Source organism: Neolamprologus multifasciatus, chromosome 15 (genome assembly GCF_963576455.1).
Source record: "Neolamprologus multifasciatus chromosome 15, fNeoMul1.2, whole genome shotgun sequence".
NCBI lineage: Eukaryota > Metazoa > Chordata > Actinopteri > Cichliformes > Cichlidae > Neolamprologus > Neolamprologus multifasciatus.
Window position 1 is genome coordinate 9,090,652 of NC_140453.1, and position 18,373 is coordinate 9,109,024.

Below are 18,373 nucleotides of genomic sequence, written 5' to 3' on the forward strand. Positions count from 1 at the left end.
TGGTTCGGGGATTACCACCACGGCAGGCACCAACCACCTTGCGGCCACAGCTCAATGCAGGAGCTTCGGCAATGTAGATGCTGAACATGGTCCATTCGGACTCAATGTCCCCAGTCTCCAGGTGGAGCACCTTCCAGCACCCCACCCAGGGACTCTAAGAAGGCTGGGTACTCTGAACTGCCACTCGGCGCATAAGCGCAGATGACAGTCAGGACCCGTTCCCCGACCCTAAGGCGCAAGGAACAAACCCTCTCATCCACCGGGAAAAACCCCAACGTACCGGCAGCAAGCCGAGGGGATATTAGAATACCCACCCCAGCCCACCGCCTCTCACCAGGGGCAACTCCAGACTGAGACAGAGTCCAGCCCCTCTCCAGGAGACTGGTTCCAGAGCCCAAGCCATGCGTAGAGGTGAGCCCGACTATATCTAGCCGGTACCTCTCAACCTCACACACTAACTCAGGCTCCTTCCCCACCAGAGAGGTGACATTCCATGTCCCAATTGCCAGTCTTGGCAGCTGGGGATCAGTCCGCCAGGACCTCCACTCTTGGCCGCCGCCCGGCACACAATGCACCCGACACCTATGGCACCTCCTGCGGTGGTGGGCCTGCGGGAAGATGGGCCTATGTCCCCTTTTCGGGCTGTGCCTGGCCGGGCCCCATGGACTAAGGCCTGGCCACCAGGCACTCGCCCTTGAGCACCCTCCCCGGGCCTGGCTCCAGGGCGGGGCCCCGGTAACCCTATCCCAGGCAGGGTAAACTGTTCCCTCGATGTTTTCTTCATAAGAGTCTTCTGAATTGCTCTTTGTCTGGTCCCTCACCCAGGACCAATTTGCCATGGGAGACCCTACCAGGGGGCAAAAGCCCCCAGACAACATAGTCCCTGGGACACACAAACCCCTCCACCACGATAAGGTAGCATTTCACGGAGAGGGGTTATAATCATTAAAGTAATATGACAAGATACTTTCAAGTATCGCTACTCAACACTGCTGATGGGCAACAACTTTGGAAAAAAACAATAAAAAGTATCTTCATAAGGTGTTGATCTACCACATACCATCAGAACTTCTTCAGATTATCAATCACTGAATCTACAAGTCTTTGAAACTCTACTAGAGACCATTTTTTAAAAGATATTCCTTCATGTGGTGCCCTAAGGATGGAGACACTATCGTCCTATGAAAGACCACTCCCACCAGGGTAGACATGTTTGATCACACAATAAATGTGGTTGCTCACTCTGAACAAACTTTATAATATTTTTTGGTGTTTCTTCTCTCTAAGGGGACAAGAGGACTGAAATCATACCATGAAATGCCTCTCAAAGATCCCCTGAAGCATTACGGTAGCTTGATGTGATAGTTATGGTAAACAGGAAAAATGCACAAAACTTACTGCAACATCATGCTAATTTCAAAATAATAAATCAAAATTGAGACAATGCAAGCCAAACATTTCTGCATTGAAACGCTGGATAGATAGAGACAGTAGGTGGGTGACAAATGACTTGTGTTTTTTGTTTTTTTTTTTTTTTTAAGTAAGCTATTTTTCATTGGTATCCTCAGAGGCATTAAAATTAATCTGCCTTAACATCTTGGAGGTGACCTTGTTATGTGGAGGTACTGGGTTGCTCAATAAGTCTGAAAGACAGAATGACAGGATCATGATAGCTGAAAAACTGTATGCTCCATCTGACTTGAATAAGTATTGCTAACCTCCCCTTTCTAAGTGGCTTTTGGATCTTTAAGCCAAATATAGGCTTTCCTCCACTTCTTATTTCAACATCTAAATTCACTACAAACCTCTCTTTTGTTCCTTTTTTATATGGCCAATGCTTGATGAATATTTTGTCTCATGATAGAGTGAAATCGGAGTGGAATTTCATACCCAAATAAATACTTCAAATCCATTTTCTCTTATTGAGCACATTTGATGAAACATACAGGCAGAGAGAAGAAGAGACACAGAGTGAGCAAGAGAGGGTTTGTGCTTTTTGTTCTTCATCTTTCTACGCATGGTTGAAGCTGAGTGTGCTTTTAATGAAAACAGAGCACTGCCACTGTACGGCAGCGCCGGTCTGACTGGTCAGTGTAGGGCTCTGCTATGAATCTAGGTCACAGTTTGCAGCAGGGCATTACCTAATTAACAGTTCTCAATACACGCGTCTACATTTTAGCTCTCTGCCTACAAGGCATCTAGATAGTAAAAGAAAAAATGTACAGAGGGAAACTTCACAAGGCAGATGAATTGATGGGTTCTCAAAAATTGTTCTTTATGTTCATTTCCACTTACCCTAAGCAAACCTTTGTAATAACCCATGTTATATGGCCACGTTACAGTAAATAATTTAAATTTTTCATTACTGTCAGCTGATATCTCTGCAACAGAATCTTTATCATCTTTCACTACATTGAGTAAATAATTTTGCTTATATATTTTCACCTAAATACAGATTCTTTTTCTTTTCATGTAGAAACTTTCATACAAACTAATAAGAAAGCACAAATATCATTCAAACTGCCCGGCCAAAACACAGTCACATTCTCGAATATTTCATTGGGCTACCTTTAGCTTTGATGATGACACACATTCACTGTGGCATTACTTCAGTAAGCACATGCTATGTCAGAACATTTATTTCCATCCAGAGTTGCATTCACTTTTTTAACTGAAGGGTAGATGGTTTTTTCAGGTCCTGTGTCAGGTCTTTTTTTTTCTGGTTTCTTAAGGCGTGGCTTCTTCTTTTGTCCTCCACTTCTCAACTTCCCTTCATTTTTTTAAGGTCAGACTTCACATCATGCTGAGCTATGCCAAGTTTCAAGCTGCTATCTGTTTGGAAATCACCTCGTTGGTGCAAAAGTACTATTTCATGCCTATCAAACTGTGTTATCTTTGACAATTTGTAAGCAGATTCAACTACAGGAAGGAGAACAAATCATGTGTTTTTGTGACAGGCTGTTTGTAACACAGCTTTTAAAGATACCATTTAAAATGAGTTATTTGCTAAGTTATCGATTATGTGTGGATACAACACTGGTTCATCCCTTGCGTTAGATGCCTTATTGAACGCTTAAATGATTCATATGTCAGTGTTGAGTGGTTTAAAAACAAAAGAACATTCCTCTGAAAATGTTCGGGTACAAGGACTGGACTGAAAATGAGTGACAACCAGCCAGTGTCCAAAGAAAAACTTATTGTTCAAGACCATTTTCAAAAATTAAACAACAGGAAAAGACAGGAGAGGGAGACTGACAGACGGATAGGGTAATGCAGTGATGTGGATATGGCACTGGCCTGTTGTGGTGCAGAGGGAGCTGAGCATAAATGTAAAGCTTTTGATTTAGCGGTCAACCTACATTCCCACCCTCACCTATGGCCACGAGCTGTGGGTAGAGACTGAAAGAATGAAATTGTGAATACAAACAGCAGAAAAAAAGCTTTTCTCTGAAGAGTGGCCTCTCCTTTAGTGATAGAGCGAAGAGTTCCGTCATGTGAGAGGGGCTCGGAGCAGAACCGCTACTACTCCACATTGAAAGGAGGTGGTTTGGTGATGTGACTAGGATGCCTCCTAGGCAGCTCCTGGGTGAGGTGTTGCAGCGGTGTCGTACTGGGAGGAGGTCCCAGGGTTAACCGGGGACATTTAAAGAGAATATATCTCTCAGCTGGCCTGGGATAAGCTTGGCATAACCCCAGATAAGATTAATTTAGGTAGCTGGGGAGATGGAGGTCTGGGTTTCTCTCTTTAGGATTCTCCCCCCACAACCCATCCTTGGATAAGAAAATAGATGGATGGATAGACTTTTCATAATGTTCTCCAACAACAACACTATGAAAAGTTCTCCAACTCTCCTAACTCTGGTTAAGTGAACCCACTGCACCAATGTATTTTATATGTCATTTTTGGATGTAGAATTCTGGTCCACTGAAGAGGTTGTTTTGTAACACCAGGTGTCTTTTTTTCAATATCTACCGAACGTCTAGTGTTCATGTCTGTAGGACCTCCATGTACAGGCTATTTATAGTCCAAACGTGGTCGCTATGGATGTCTTTTTAATGTCAAACTTAAAAAACAACTCAAACAAAAATGTCAAAAATGACTCATTTTAGATGTCGTTTTTATAATGCTTGAATAAATCAGTAGGTTAACACACAATAAATTCTATTTGTTTTTAAATAATCTGTATTCATGTATCATGTTGATAACAACGTTGATATTTGTAAATAAAAATCTATTACATGTATTGCTCATGTAAATTTCCTGCACCTGTCATAGACGTCCACGTGATGTCCAGAAAACCCCGTCGTATTCATGTCCAGCTTGGGTTGCTGTTCGGTGTCCAAATTCTGGACCTAGTCTGGACATCATATAGATGTCCAGATTCGGTCATGGACCAACAGACCTAATATTGTCAAGATCTGCACGTCTATCCGACACCCAATGTTTAGTGGGAAGTGTCACTTTTTTTTGTTTTTTTGTAATTCTGATGGGCAGATGCTGTGCAAAGAGCTAATTAAAACTGTACTGGGGATTCAGCAGTGAATAATTAATTGCATTATTACTGTACTGCCAGATGATCTATTTAATAATTCTCACTAAAGAACAAATGAGTTTGGGAAATCTCCCTCAGCAGGCAGAGCATTTTTACAATCTCATAATCAGTGTCTACTGTAGCATGTTCCTATATTCTCTTTTCCCAGTCTCCTTCTTAGTCTTTCTCTCCTTCAATCACACTTACGTACACACATAGCACAGATATTCTGCTCTGCTCTTTCCTCTCATTTCCTCTATGTTGCACATAGACGTGCAACTTTGAGGTAAGGCATGTTAATGACTGATTAGACATTTGGAGAAACCTTAGGCAACTTTGTGTTTTGGCTCAGTTAATTTCACATTGTCTCTGGCAAGGACAGGTGTAAATGAAACCTGACACATCAAATCGTCATCAACAGTCCACATCCAGGCGCGAAACACACAATAACACAAGCCAGAATGTGCACACGCATGCACACAAACACACAAAGTCATCTGAAGTGTCAAACTCACTGTACAGCATTAACAGCATTTGGCTTGGTATAAAAATGTAATATAATTATAGGTAAAAGTGTAGATTTATACTGTGCAAAACCTCTCAGAAGACCTATTACAAGTTGTCATTGGTAGCCGTGCAGTGCTATACATCCATCCTCTTACCCTTGAGTGCGGATGGGGAGGCTGGAACCAATCCCTGCTGACATTGGGTGAATAGCAAAGGATATCCCTGGGCATGGTGGCCTCCTTCTCAGTTGGTAATGAAATACAGTCTGATGTAATTTTCATGATCCAAGAGCTTGGTGTGGCTTTTGAAATTTGGGTTCTTGTCTATTATTGGTTAGTTTGATTTCCTGTTTTGAGTAAATTATTATGGTCATATTTAGCTTCATTTCAGTTTTTATTTGGACTTTATTGTCCATTTCATGACAAAGTTTAGATTCCAAGCCTTAGATCTTGTTAAATTCTTCTGGTCTCATTCTTTTTAATAGTCTAACCTTCACTTTCAGTGTTTCCTCTGTCTCGTTCATTTGCTTTCACCCTTTTTTTCATACTTTAGGGGGATTTTTAGCTTTTATTATGATAGGACAGGTTTCAGGAGTGGACAGGAAAAGTGGGAGTAAGAGTAGAAGAGCAGGAGAAGAAGCAAATGACCCAAGTAAAGTCAAACTCAGGCCTTTAAAATAGCCTTGCAGCAAATGGGTTGGTGAGCCTTCAATGCTACCCTGTCTGTAATAATGTTTAGGTTAATCTCCAGTGTTGGTTATCTTTTCATTTTGCTTTTTCCTATTGTACTTTGTAGGATAGTTTTCTTTCTTGTCTTATAGTAATTTTATTTCCTCCCTTTGAGACTCTCCTGAAACTAGGTTTTAATTATTTTTTCACCTTCTCTTTGTTTGTCAGATCCCACTGTTGAATTTCCTCTGGTGTTTCTTACTAAATTCATCATTCTGTTTGCCTGGATTTTTGCCTTGTCATTTTTTTTTCCAAGTCGTGTATTATTTGGACTTTTGTCTTTCCCCAGTATCAGCTGTGTGCTTCCTTTTTTTTGGATTTGTGTATATTTTAGACTTTGGGGCGTCTTTGCTTTTGTTAGTTGAAGGATTCGTTAGTTTGTTTGCAAGCTGCACTTCAGTCCTCTTCACATTTCATGACAGTAATACAATGATGTAACTGCAAGTTGTCTTAAATGTCTGCTAATATTTCAAAATGTTTTCCATGTCATGGGACGTGTATGTGCACGTTAGGCCTCAATCATGCAGGCCTAGAAAATTGAAAACTCACAAAAGTGTGTATTCCCCAACTGGTTGGCGAGTGGTTGCTGCCAATTACTGGGTGAAATCAGTTGCAAAGAGGATGCTGCACCAAAAACCTCCCTTGCTTCATCCACTGAATACCATGGTTGCTGGCAGTTTGCATGAAAGATGCAATCTCATCTGCAAGCTGTGGCCCACTACTCGCTGAGTGCAAACTATAAACTGTGACTCCTCCAAAAACAGAGATTCTCCTTCAAAAAAAAAGCTGTGGCTTTTAAAATGTGTTGGTCGCAGTGGTAAGGATAACTCTCCAAAAGTTCATTCTGTTCATCTGGATGTAGCGTTTTCAGTAGGAGAAACGTTTCATCACTCATCCAAGTGACTTCTTCAGTCTCAGCTGACTGCAGGTTTCCCCAATCTTATAAACGGTATATTTGCATAATGACTGAAACCAGCCCACTGAAGGAACAGTGGGCTGGGAGGTCAGTTCCTTAATCATAATTATGCAAATTCTCATGACCATTGATCAACAACCACTGAGACTGAAGAAGTCACTTGGATGAATGACGAAACGTTTCTCCCACTGAAAACGCTACATCCAGATAAACAGAATCAACTTTTGGAGATTTACTTACCTGGATGATTGAGCATCCATCAAGAAGTATAAGTATACTGGTAAGTATAACATTTACTTTTAAGGAGAACAGTCTCCATTTACAGTTTACATTGTACTTTTCACACTTTCTGATAGTGACCAAAGCAATCGCAAGGAGGTTGTGTGTGCAATTACGACCAATGTCACCGTCCATTTGCCAGCGACCAGCCACCAACCATTTTTCCCTTAGTGACCCATGGTAGCCAGGGGGGCACCAGCTAGTCTCCAGGTATGTGTGATTTTGATCTTAATAAACCAAACTGCAAATGCAAAGATTAAAAATGTTTTGTTATTCAGTCAGAAAGAACCAACTCAAGAAAATTGTTATTTAAAACTAATAATTTAAAAGTGATGAGTGAATGGCATGTAACTAAATATTGCATTAATAGTAAATATAGATAGCTAACAGCTAATGCTATATTTAATTTAAATCATGAGATAAATTAATGTACAACTTTGTGTCACTGTTCTACATGAGTAAGATAAAAAATATTTTCATAAATCATAATAAGTTTCTACATGACAAGGTTTTCCAGTAATAATAGGAGAGCATTTTGTTTTTAGTAACACACAAGTTCACAGACACCACTTTGAGAGGTTTTCAAGTAAAGCATTTGAGAAAATCAGGTATGAAAACGCCATTATCTGTGAATACATATTTGAAATGGAGCCCTTATGCTCTACTACTAGATTGTACTCTATATTGCTCCATGTTTTGTTACACTGACTCGTCTTCAAAAGAGAGATTTGTGCCCACTGGGGAAGTTTGTGTGTGTGAGAGAGAGAGTGGAGCGGAAAGCTCAGCCTTGCCCAAAAAGACAAAACCCAGTCAGCAATCTCTTGTGGCAGTGAGAGGGAAAATGCCAAAGTGGACAAAAATAAATGATCAAATAAGCAACCTTCTCTCGCTTGGATGAAAATAGTGTGGGAAAAGCCTCAAAGTCTTCCACAGAAATTCTGCATCAAAATAGTCTCGAATAAATCAATAAAAAGACACCCACATATTTGATAGCGTTGCTTGATATTTTTTTTTCTGTTTTTTTCTCCATTCCCAAGGACTTTTCTCCTGAGAGCGGACGAAAAAGAATTCCCATGCTATTTTTTTTCCCAGCCTTGCACTCGGATAAATGTTAAGCTTATTTCAAAAGGCTCCATGATTAAACGTCCTGCTAATCTTGGCGCGTTCTACATAAAAATCCACAGAGCATAAATCCATTTACTGCAAAATGTGAGGGAAGGCAAACAGCAAGTGGGGTTGCTAACAATTTTCAGGGTGAAAATGGCAACCATAAAGACGTGTCGCGTTCGGAAATGTGTTTGCTCGTCACTGCTCATCGAGGTTAAAAATCTGTAAATTGGCCATATGGCTTGGATTGCTGAATTTCTAAAAAAAAGAAAAGAAAAGAAAAAAATGGCTGGTGTGTAATATTTTCATGCCATCCAGAAATTGACAGTTTGCTAAAACTCCTTCTTGGATGGATTTTATTACACCTGGTTGTACACCAAACACAAGAAAGGACATAACACATTGGTGGAAATGCGCTGCATGAAAGTTTCTTGATATAAATAAAAAGATAAACATGTTGCAAGCACCAAAGCTGTGAGAGATGAACAAAGCATCCATTTATGTGCTCTCACGCCAGATTCTTGGTAATCTGCTGATTAAGCAGAAACCAAATACCAAAATATATCATGATCTAACAAATTTTAATACTTGCACACATTCTTCAAGAATCTTTGCAGGTATGTTTTTGGGGCACTTGGATGGACTTGTCAAGGCTCTTCTGCAGAATATGACTGTAAAGTTAAAATCAAGGCCAGAACAAAAGCAATTGCTGTGCAACTCCCTGTTCTTCTTGTTGCTACTCACTCAGATTGTGACTGTATGTTTGCGGGTGCATTCGTGTGCTGAATGAGCACATTTGGGAGCAATCACACGTGTTCCATCTGAAACGTCTCCATCTAAATCTCTTGGACAGTATTGTATAGGATATACTGCATATGAGATGTTCATAGCACGCTTCTTGTTGTTTCTTCTGAACCTGTAATCCGTATAGAGGCAAGGGAGTCACAGTGGCAGTTTTACACTGTTATGTCCCTTCAAGGAATAGTGGACTAATCCACTCAGTTACGGCGGCTGAAAATATCTCACTGACTCCATTTCATCCTCAAAACACTGCAGGGAAGAACCAAATGGAGCAATGTTCACTGACATATTGGGCCCATAATCCATGTCCATACTGTATATAATTATTCCTTATATACTAGAATTCCATGTTCATAATATTATATATATATTAAACTGTACACAAGTGTATGTGTATGAATGTGCCTAAGAAGTGGCATTGAAACCCTTGTCTCTGGGGGAAATTGACCTGAATTCAGCGCTGAGACTGCTCAGTCATCTTGACTACAAACACTGCAAAGAATCAACCCGCTGTGCACATATATAGCTTAACTTTTATTTTGTGCGATGTCTGTTGTCTTACGTATTTCCCTTTCTGTCGTTCTTCTCTCAGAACCTTTGGATTTATTTTTTGAAAATGAGTGTTTTCCTTTTTCATATAGGTCTGAATCTGACATAAGAAGTGTTGCAACATGTGCTGCCGCAGAGCAAAACTTCACAGCATATAATCTGATGTTTTACACTATACCATATGAGACGAGTCGAGTGCTTCTGAACACTCATCGAAACATAAGGCAAAAGAACATTCACGCCGCCTATGCATGCATCCCTGTTCACACGTTTGCACACGTAGCTGGAAACAAACAGATTTAGATATGAGTAAGAGCCGACTTAAGTATAAAGTCAGTCTTGCTGCTTTTGTTGCAGAAAAAGGGGGAAAGTCTGCATACTCTACAGTTCTTAAAAAACCTTTGCAAAGGCAACCGTTTTGATCTATAGAAACTTGTTTGGGCATTGCTGCTTTTGCTGCCAGGCATATTGACCACAATGCATTTAAACGGCCTGCTGAGCACAAAGCATTCAGACTCCTGTTAATATGTAATTTGCTCTGAGGACAAACAGACATGAGATAAGAGCTGAAAAACAGAGGGATGAAGGCGAAGAGTGGGAGGGGAAGCAGGAAGTGCAAAGAGCAGACACAAATAGAAACAAAGACAGAAGGATATGAGGAGGGGCAAGAGTCAGAAGAGAGAGAGAGAGAGAGAGAAAAAAAATAACTGGTAAACAGAGAAAATAGTCCCAACTGAAATGCACTTTTAATGAACCCCCTTCCCTGTTAGTCCGGAAGTGGTGGTGATGTATGACATCTAACTGATCACTGTTGGTCTCTTGAGCAGATGACCTCTCTCCTGTGATGCTCTCAGCCTTCCACAAGAACCCAATTTAGCTCTTCGGCCTCACCACAGCCACCAGAATAAAGGAAAAATCCATCCAGCCGCAATCATAAAGAAGAAAAGAAGGACACAAGAAGGACAGCGATGGACTACTGAGCAAGAGGCCTGAATACAGGCTGTTCTAAATACGAGCAGGCCACTAACATTATGTAGGACAGAACAGATGTTTTTCTTACAGTAAATGTCATGCGTGAAAGCCCACGATGAATTCAAGCATGTGGGTTTACACATACTGTAAAGAAATGTGCACTTTTTTGTTTCCTCGTTGGGATCTGGAGAAAAGGATTGCTTTCACGAGCGTCTGTTTGCAAGAAAGCCAGAATGAGGGAAGTGTTACAGTACCTCAGCAAAAGACTAGATAAAACTGTCTCAGAGGGTAAATCCAGGCATAGCGAGCTGAGACGGCGTGCACGCTCCGCACAACATCATGTTGGTTTTTTGGGGGTTTTTTTGAAAGTGCGTGCGCGCTTTTTGACTTTCTATCGTCACATTCCCAATTTCTCAGTGAGTGTAACAGCTCACTAAGCAGGGTATCACCATGCAAATATGAGAATGAGAAGAGAAGAGTGTGAAACACTGCAAGTGTGACACTGAGAGAGCATGAGAACTAACGGGGCTGTTCAATTATTTATAAGCAGAGATTGTCTGTTTATCAAACTGACGCCTGGAGCGTCGGCCATGATTAGACTCAAACAATGGTGGTCGTCACTGAACACTGCTGAGCCAGCTTTCAAGACACAGACTAGATATGAATAAAGCGCAGACAGCATCAAAGTGTGTGTGTGTATGTGTGCTTGTGTGTATAAATAGTTTTTCAGTGTTGGTTTTCACACTGTTAAGAATGGATTATTATGTTGTAAAATATCCAGTCATCATTTATGCACCTCTTATGAATACTTCATGTGGAAACTAATAGTTGTTGAAAAATTAACTGCTTAGACCTCGACTGTAGCATACTGTAATGTGTTAGATGCACCTGTTCAACTGGTGGTTAATGCAAATATCTAATTAGCGAACCAAATGCAACTCAGTGCACTGAGGCGTGTAGACATGGTCGCAAAAGTTCAAACCAATCATCAGATCAACTGCTGATATACTGGGGGGTTTTCCGCACAACCAGCCAGGGTCTGGGTTTTACAGACAATAGTATGAAAAAGTGAAAATATCAGGCGAGCTGTGGTTCTCTGGGTGAAAATGCCCTTGTTAATCCCAGAGGTCTGAGGAGAATGGGTGCACTGCTTCAATAACAGGCAACAGTAACACAAATAAGTGCTTGTTACAGCCAAGGGATGTAGAAGAGCATCTCTGAATGCACAACAAATTGAACCTTGGAGTAGATCGGCTACAGCGGGGAGAAAACCACACAAGGCACTGCCGCTGTCAGCTAATAACAAGAAACTGAGGTTAAAATTCATACTGGATCACCAAAATTTAACAATAAAAGATTGGAAAAATGTCGCCTGGTCTGACGATACTCGATTTGTGCTGCAACATTCACAGGGCGGGTTCAGAATTCGGTGTAAACAACATGAAATCATGGCTTCGTCCTGTCTTCTATCAGGCTGCTGTTGGTGGTTTAATGGTGTGCGGGGTGTTTTCTTGACAAACTTTGCATCCCTTTGCACAAAATACGCATTGTTTAAATGCGATGGTCAACCTGATTATTTCTTCTGATGGTGTCCGTCCTTGACAGCATGCCGACCTTCTGATGGCTGCTTCCCGCAGGAAGCACACAGCATGTCCTAAAACTCAAATCACCTGAAACTGGTTTCTTGAACATCACAGTGAGTTCACTGCACTCAAATGGCCTCCACAGTCACCTGAGCTCCTTTGGGATGATATATGCTCAGGGTGTAAAGTCTTTAAAAGCCTTTTGAACCTGTTTGTTCACATTGTTATGCAAAAGTCTGCTGAAATATCTTCTTTAAAGTGGCAATAAAACAACTTTTACCCATTTGCAGAAAATATTCTCGCTTATATCAAACCAGATTCTTCCAGCTCCTTAGACAATCTGCAGAAGCAGAATATGCCGTGCGTCCTGTTGGAATCACTTGTTTGTGAGTTTTTATTTCGATCGGCAAAACACTTGCATACTTTGCATTATTATTCACTCTAATGTTATATGTTCTACTCGATTTATCGGTTCAATTACTGAGAGAAAGACTGCTTTCTGTTTGGCTTGATGTTTGCCTTCCTTCACCTGTTGCTTGTTTTTCTCCACTTCACACTGAACAGCTTGTGTACAGTCAGCTGGTGTGATCTCGTGGGCTGCCTGCAGCTTCTCTGAACTAACATTATTTTGCCTTGAGTTGAAAAGTGGCCATAAGCTGCACCGCACACACACACACACACGCACTGCACGGCCGGGTGTTGATTCTCAGTGGGATCTGCAATACCAGCAAACCTTTTTAAACCTGTTTTTCTGCCCTAGCATCGGAATCTCATTCAACGCACCTTCGAAGACGCTTCAGATTTTACAATGAAAGACTGTGCCCTCTCCCTTTTTTTTTTACAACGTGAACTATGACTTGCTCTGTTGCGTGCGGTCTTTTCAGCAGAGCATAAATAAGTGGCCGTGTGAAAAGCTGTGAATCTAGAGGAATGCCATGAGCTGCGAGAATAGAGCCATTACGCCACAGGTGGACTCTTGAACCGAGGTGTAACACTTTCCTGCAGGAACGAGACGTTTTGTCAGGGCGGAAATGAGGAACGGAACGTGGGAGATCTGAAAATGGGCTCTGCAGGGAGCATAAGCTGGGTGGTATGGCAGGATAAGGAGGGCAGGGAGGGAAGAGGCGCTGTGTTGTAATGGGGCAGGAGCCAGATGCTCCAGTTTCCTTGACAGAAATGGAGGTCAAATGCAGCTTTATGTGAAGGCAACACAGAGAGAGAGAGAGGCACAGACATAGAGAGAAATATAGAGGGGAGGGAGGCAGCATCATGACTTTAACTAGTGGTAAGGGACACTGCACACCGTGTAGAGAGCCCCATCTTTCTAACTACAGCAGGGGAGGATAAGACTGTGTGGTGTCTACTTCCAGGATAGATGAAGGGGGGAGTAATGGGGTTTATAAGGAGGCTGAGAACATTAATAGATGTAAGTGAGAGAGAGGGATAAAAATAAAAACATATGTTAGGGTAGACAGAGCTTATGAAGCACTAATGGATAGAGAGACTATACGGGGAGGACACATGATGAACTCAAATGGTCCATCTGGGAGTGTGGGCCTCACCTATTCCAGGAGAAAAAGGGGCATAAATATATATTAGAGATGCAGCTATTAGGCAAGGGACTCTAGATGAAAAATAGCTTTTGTATGTGAGTATTTCAGCTCGCACTGCATAGCCCATGGGCCCACGTAATGATTTTCTCTGAGTAGAATATGCAGTTGGGTAATGGGGGAATATACATCACACGTGCTGTTGTGAAGGCTTCAAAGGGGAAAGTGGCAAAAAAGGGCCGATTTAGGGTTTTGTTTAGAGGAGAATGGGATTAGCAGACAGTTGTAGGGAGGACCGGGAACCGAAATGATGCAGCCAATAAAACCAGCCGCACGCCACGCTGAGCAAACAAGAGTCTTCAGAGTCAATAAATCCTACATCGTCACAAGCCAATTTCCACAAGCTGGCAAGCTACAACTGTAGCGAGCAGCGAAGACGAGTGTAAACATGTTAGCATACACAAAGGCAAATTGAACAATACTCTGAATCTGGCGAGTATTTGTCTAATCAAATGTAAAGATAAGGCTGGGTTTGAATGAAAACACCCATGTTAGCCCCGTTCTCGGGACATTTTTACACTGTTTGAGGCACTCACAAGCCCACTGGTGCCTTTTAAAGACATGTTTACTTTAGAATCATTAATAAATGTACGGTTTTGTACAACAATCACAAACAAAACAACAAACAAAAGGTGACGGGCAGTTTAAGAAGTCGTTTGATATTACTGCCAATAAACTGTACATAAAAGATGGACATAGCCCTTGTGATGTCACCCTCATTTTAATGCCATGCAGTGATTTAAATCACACTTTAGGTTCTTAACATGGTCAGCACGCCTGCTTTCAGAGAATGTATATGAATCCACCCCACAGAAACAAATTCTTGCTATCTGGTGCTACACCTCCATTCACCAAAACTGGAACACAGACAAGCCGCATTATTTGTCATGTAGTCTGATTAAAAATGCTCCAAATGTCACCAGCGTCACAAACACGCTTGACTCAATCAGCAACAAAAGGCAGACTGTACTCTCTAAGGAAGAGAGTGAAGGAGATGACTTCAGGCAAAAGGAGAGAGCCACGGGAGGACAGGAGGAGTTCACTGCCAGCTGACTCACCACTCTCTGATCAAAGCGCCTTGAGAAACAGGACCTGGAAATGTGTTATTCTCAAGGTGTGTGGTACCTGTAAGAGAGCAAGATGCTGTGACGTGAGACTGCATATAAAGAGGTGTATAAAAAAACAGCTTCTCCCTACTCCCTTGAGGTTCATGTACACACGTATGTGCGTGTGTATGTGTGTCTGTGTGTGTGTTTGTGTGATCCGCATACAGATCTCTGTCTGGTAACCCATCTGCCCCCCGTGTGCTTGATATTCAGTCATGAGCCTGCCTCTGTCTGTTGAACAGCGTGGAGAGGCAGAAAGAATTTAGCATCAGGGCCTTCAGGCGTCTACGACAAAATATTGTTTTGCTTAGGAGGCCAGCCTGAGGCGGTTAAATCAAGCATGATCACATGCTTTTTATCCGTATTCATTTGCCCTGCACTGAACTTAAGAGCCTTCTACAGTAACAGCTGGCGTTGCCGCCTGTAGAAACAAGACTGGAATGAACCAACATGTTAGCTACTCATTTATTTACGGGGTTACCCTTACGTACCCATGTGTTGTCAAAACCCTCCGCTAAAGCTTGCTGAGTCTTTTACAAGACCCAGTTTAATCGCCCATCTGTTTATTAAGAGGTGAAACATCTGGATTTGAATACCCACTGAATGAAACGTTTTCCAGCAATGCTCCAGCCTCAACCGAAATCGTGAAGAAACGGAACCAAAACAGCAATCGAGTTCTCTTTTTCAACTCTCTCCCCCTCATCTCCGCTTCTCAAATGACTAAGGCAAATATTTCTCTGCCATTTATGGCTTTCTGTCTCTTTACCCCCGGCTGCGGCGCATTCCCAAGAAAGCCGGCTTTTCTTGTATTTTGATGGGCTCCTCTGTCACGTAATTGGGGGTTTTCTTGGAGAGCTGGCTTTAAAGGTTTGTTCCCTGTTATCACTGCTAATGAGAAAATGAGCAGCATTACACTGATGTGATCCACCAATTGGAATGTAATGTGCTGCCTGTAAATAACACACAACAGAGGTAGATGTGCAGCTGAATTTCTTTTAAAAAACAAGTGTTTTGGTGTCCATGCACGCATGCTCTTATCAGCTTTTTGTTCTCTAAAGGGGAAGCATATAGAGGTTTGCTAGCTGGTGTATTTTGATGTCTTTAGCATGTAAATATAAATACATAATATGTTTTATATATCTTATTTTAAAGGAGATTCCCTGTCTTTGCTACCAGCAAAGAGAATAAGCAGTCCAATAAGACCCCAGGCATCGATCGCTCCTTCCCTTCATTCCAAAAATACTCCAGTGCCTCCACGGCGGAGGGAACAAGATGTTCCCATCTTTCACCGCTTTAAACTCTCACTATGTAATTGCCAATCACCAATCCATCCGAGCCTTCATCGTTCCCTTCTTTCACCCTCTCGGCTGTTTGTTGTTGGGTTTTTTTTTGTCTTTCTTGTGTTTTTTTGCATTGACATGGCAGCTGGTTGCATTGAATCATCTCAGTGTCTTGCTTCACTGCGTCTACAAACCTTTTTTGGCAACTACAAGCAGCCCAGCCAGCCAAGGGAGGCTTTTGTTGACTCCTTCACAGACTGTATTAATATTTACCAGGCTCTGAAACACAGGCAGACATCGACCATGAGGCGATTCCTTCGTGTTGCTTGGTGGTAAGCCCGTTCTTGTTTTTTGGATTAAAGCATAATCCAAGCAACCAGATTTTGCAGTGTTTAAACATTGCTTGCTGCAGTAAGGGGGTGTGGGGGGGGGGGGGGGGGGGGGGGGGGGGGGGGGGGGGGGGGGGCGGGGAATCCCCACGCTGTTGGCTTCTGTTCAGCTGGAGAATTCCTTAAAAACCAAGATGATCGTAGGATTTGAGTGACGCTATATGTTAACCGGTCTGAGTAGCAATCTCACTGGCAATTCTCCATATACACTGTAGATGTTTCTTTTTTCATTTTCTTGCACTGAGTTGGAAAAAAATGTATAAGAGTGGAAAAAAAAGCAGTAATACATCCCACACACAACGATGATCTTAGACACCATCTTTAAAATACTACTTTCTCGCTAACCAGATTGAAACCTTTCAGCCTACTCTATTGATTCAGATGGACATAGCAAAATGAAAAACATACATAAACTCATAATACTCATAATACAAAAAAAGGTTTTCCCTTGTGCGCTGACAAACTGTCACAAACCGAGTGAAGGTTTAAAGTGTGTGAGAGAAAGGACTCAAAATGTGCACCAAATACAAAATAAGACAAGCAAATTTGATCATATCCAAACACGGTACGCAGTTCCCAGATGACCCCTTCATCACTGTGGTTACAACACTGTGAAAAAACAGAGCTGCATATGCCTGGGAGACAGAAAAAAAAATCAATACACAGTCCCATGTATACAAGCACCCTTTAATATTCACTGAGTGTAATCTGAAACCAGGACCTCATAAGGTTAAAAATACCAAGATGAGGCGCTGAAACTTTCTTGGTGCTCGAGGTAGAATTTCAGCACTGACACCAGCAGAGCAGTCGTTTCACAGAGGCTCAGCTCCCCAGCCTTTTTCTTATATTCTGACAAATTATCACCGTCTTTCAGATCACTTCTCAAATGCCAGTTGTGATCACCAAAACCTTTAAAAGAAAAACAACCTCTTCAGAAGGATTTTGTTTTTTCAAACAACCCACATGGCTACCTACTGGACTTATAAAAGCACCAACATGAAACTTTTAATAGTCATTCATAATATACCACGTACAGTCTTTTATCCAGGGCTGAACGAGACAATGTTTATTAGACAATTAGACAATGTCCCAATGTTATGGGAATGGATGTCTCAGACTAGCCACTTGTTGCTCTGATGCATATTTTCTTAATGTGCCCTTAGTCGGGGAGCTGACGAGAAACAGCTTAAAAAAAAAAAAAAAAACAAGAATGGCCAAAGTTAATGCAGAAGAATGTGAAATATTCTGACCTTAATCGTTAAGGTTGGTTTAAAAAACGACAATACTGGATGGTTCCAACCTCTTAAATATGCCCACGACTTCCGCTTCATTAACCTGTGATGCACACTTTCACCTTCAGCCAACAACCACACAAGAATGTGTAGGGACATGTAACCCGAATGTTTTGCCTAACATCTGGATTCCTTGTTTAAACCAATAAACGCTTCAGTCGTGTTAGAACAATCTTTAAAAATGTTTTGCCAAATACCAGTATCTGTGGCTCACTTTGGAGGAACAGCACAGGACCTTGCCACTTTTACACAGCTATTAGAATTAAAAAAGAGAAGGGGTAGACTATGCCCCGCCCCGGTTCTGCGGGGAATTCCCAACCTCCTGAAACCATCTGAAATTTCTGTATGGATTCCTGCAATGAGGTGCGGATGGATGCAGTTCTCTTTCAGCCAGGCGCTAATTTGGGCTTACACTGATTAAGCTGTTCATCGTGCTGCCAGGAGACCGCTGTGTATGTGCGATCCGCTAAGCGTATGTGAGGAGAATCTCTAAAGCTCAAGGAGACACCATCAGCGGTGCTGGCGACTCACGGGGAGAGAGGACATGAAAGAGCTACGGACAGCCGGTGTCATAGTGGGATTACAGATGGGAGAGGAATCCTCCCCACTCTGTCAACAATTAACAAGCAGATAACTGCAAAACAAGCTCTGCGATTCTGTCATCGGCTCGGTCCTCAGGTACACAGAGAAGGAGAGGGGGGAAAGAAAGGAGCTAATTGAAT

General features: G+C 41.9%; 1 protein-coding gene and 1 long non-coding RNA gene across 2 annotated transcripts in view; both read right to left on the reverse strand.

Annotated features, from left to right (window-relative positions):
- The window catches only part of LOC146501537 (uncharacterized), a 39,415-nt gene extending 22,998 nt beyond the window's left edge, over positions 1-16,417 (reverse strand). Inside the window, exon 1 of the long non-coding RNA XR_014869283.1 lies at positions 16-16,417. This is a non-coding gene — a long non-coding RNA (uncharacterized LOC146501537). The remainder of the gene's footprint in view (positions 1-15) is intronic.
- The window catches only part of xkr6b (XK, Kell blood group complex subunit-related family, member 6b), a 68,267-nt gene that overhangs the window by 45,997 nt on the left and 3,897 nt on the right, over positions 1-18,373 (reverse strand). The window lies entirely within an intron of this gene.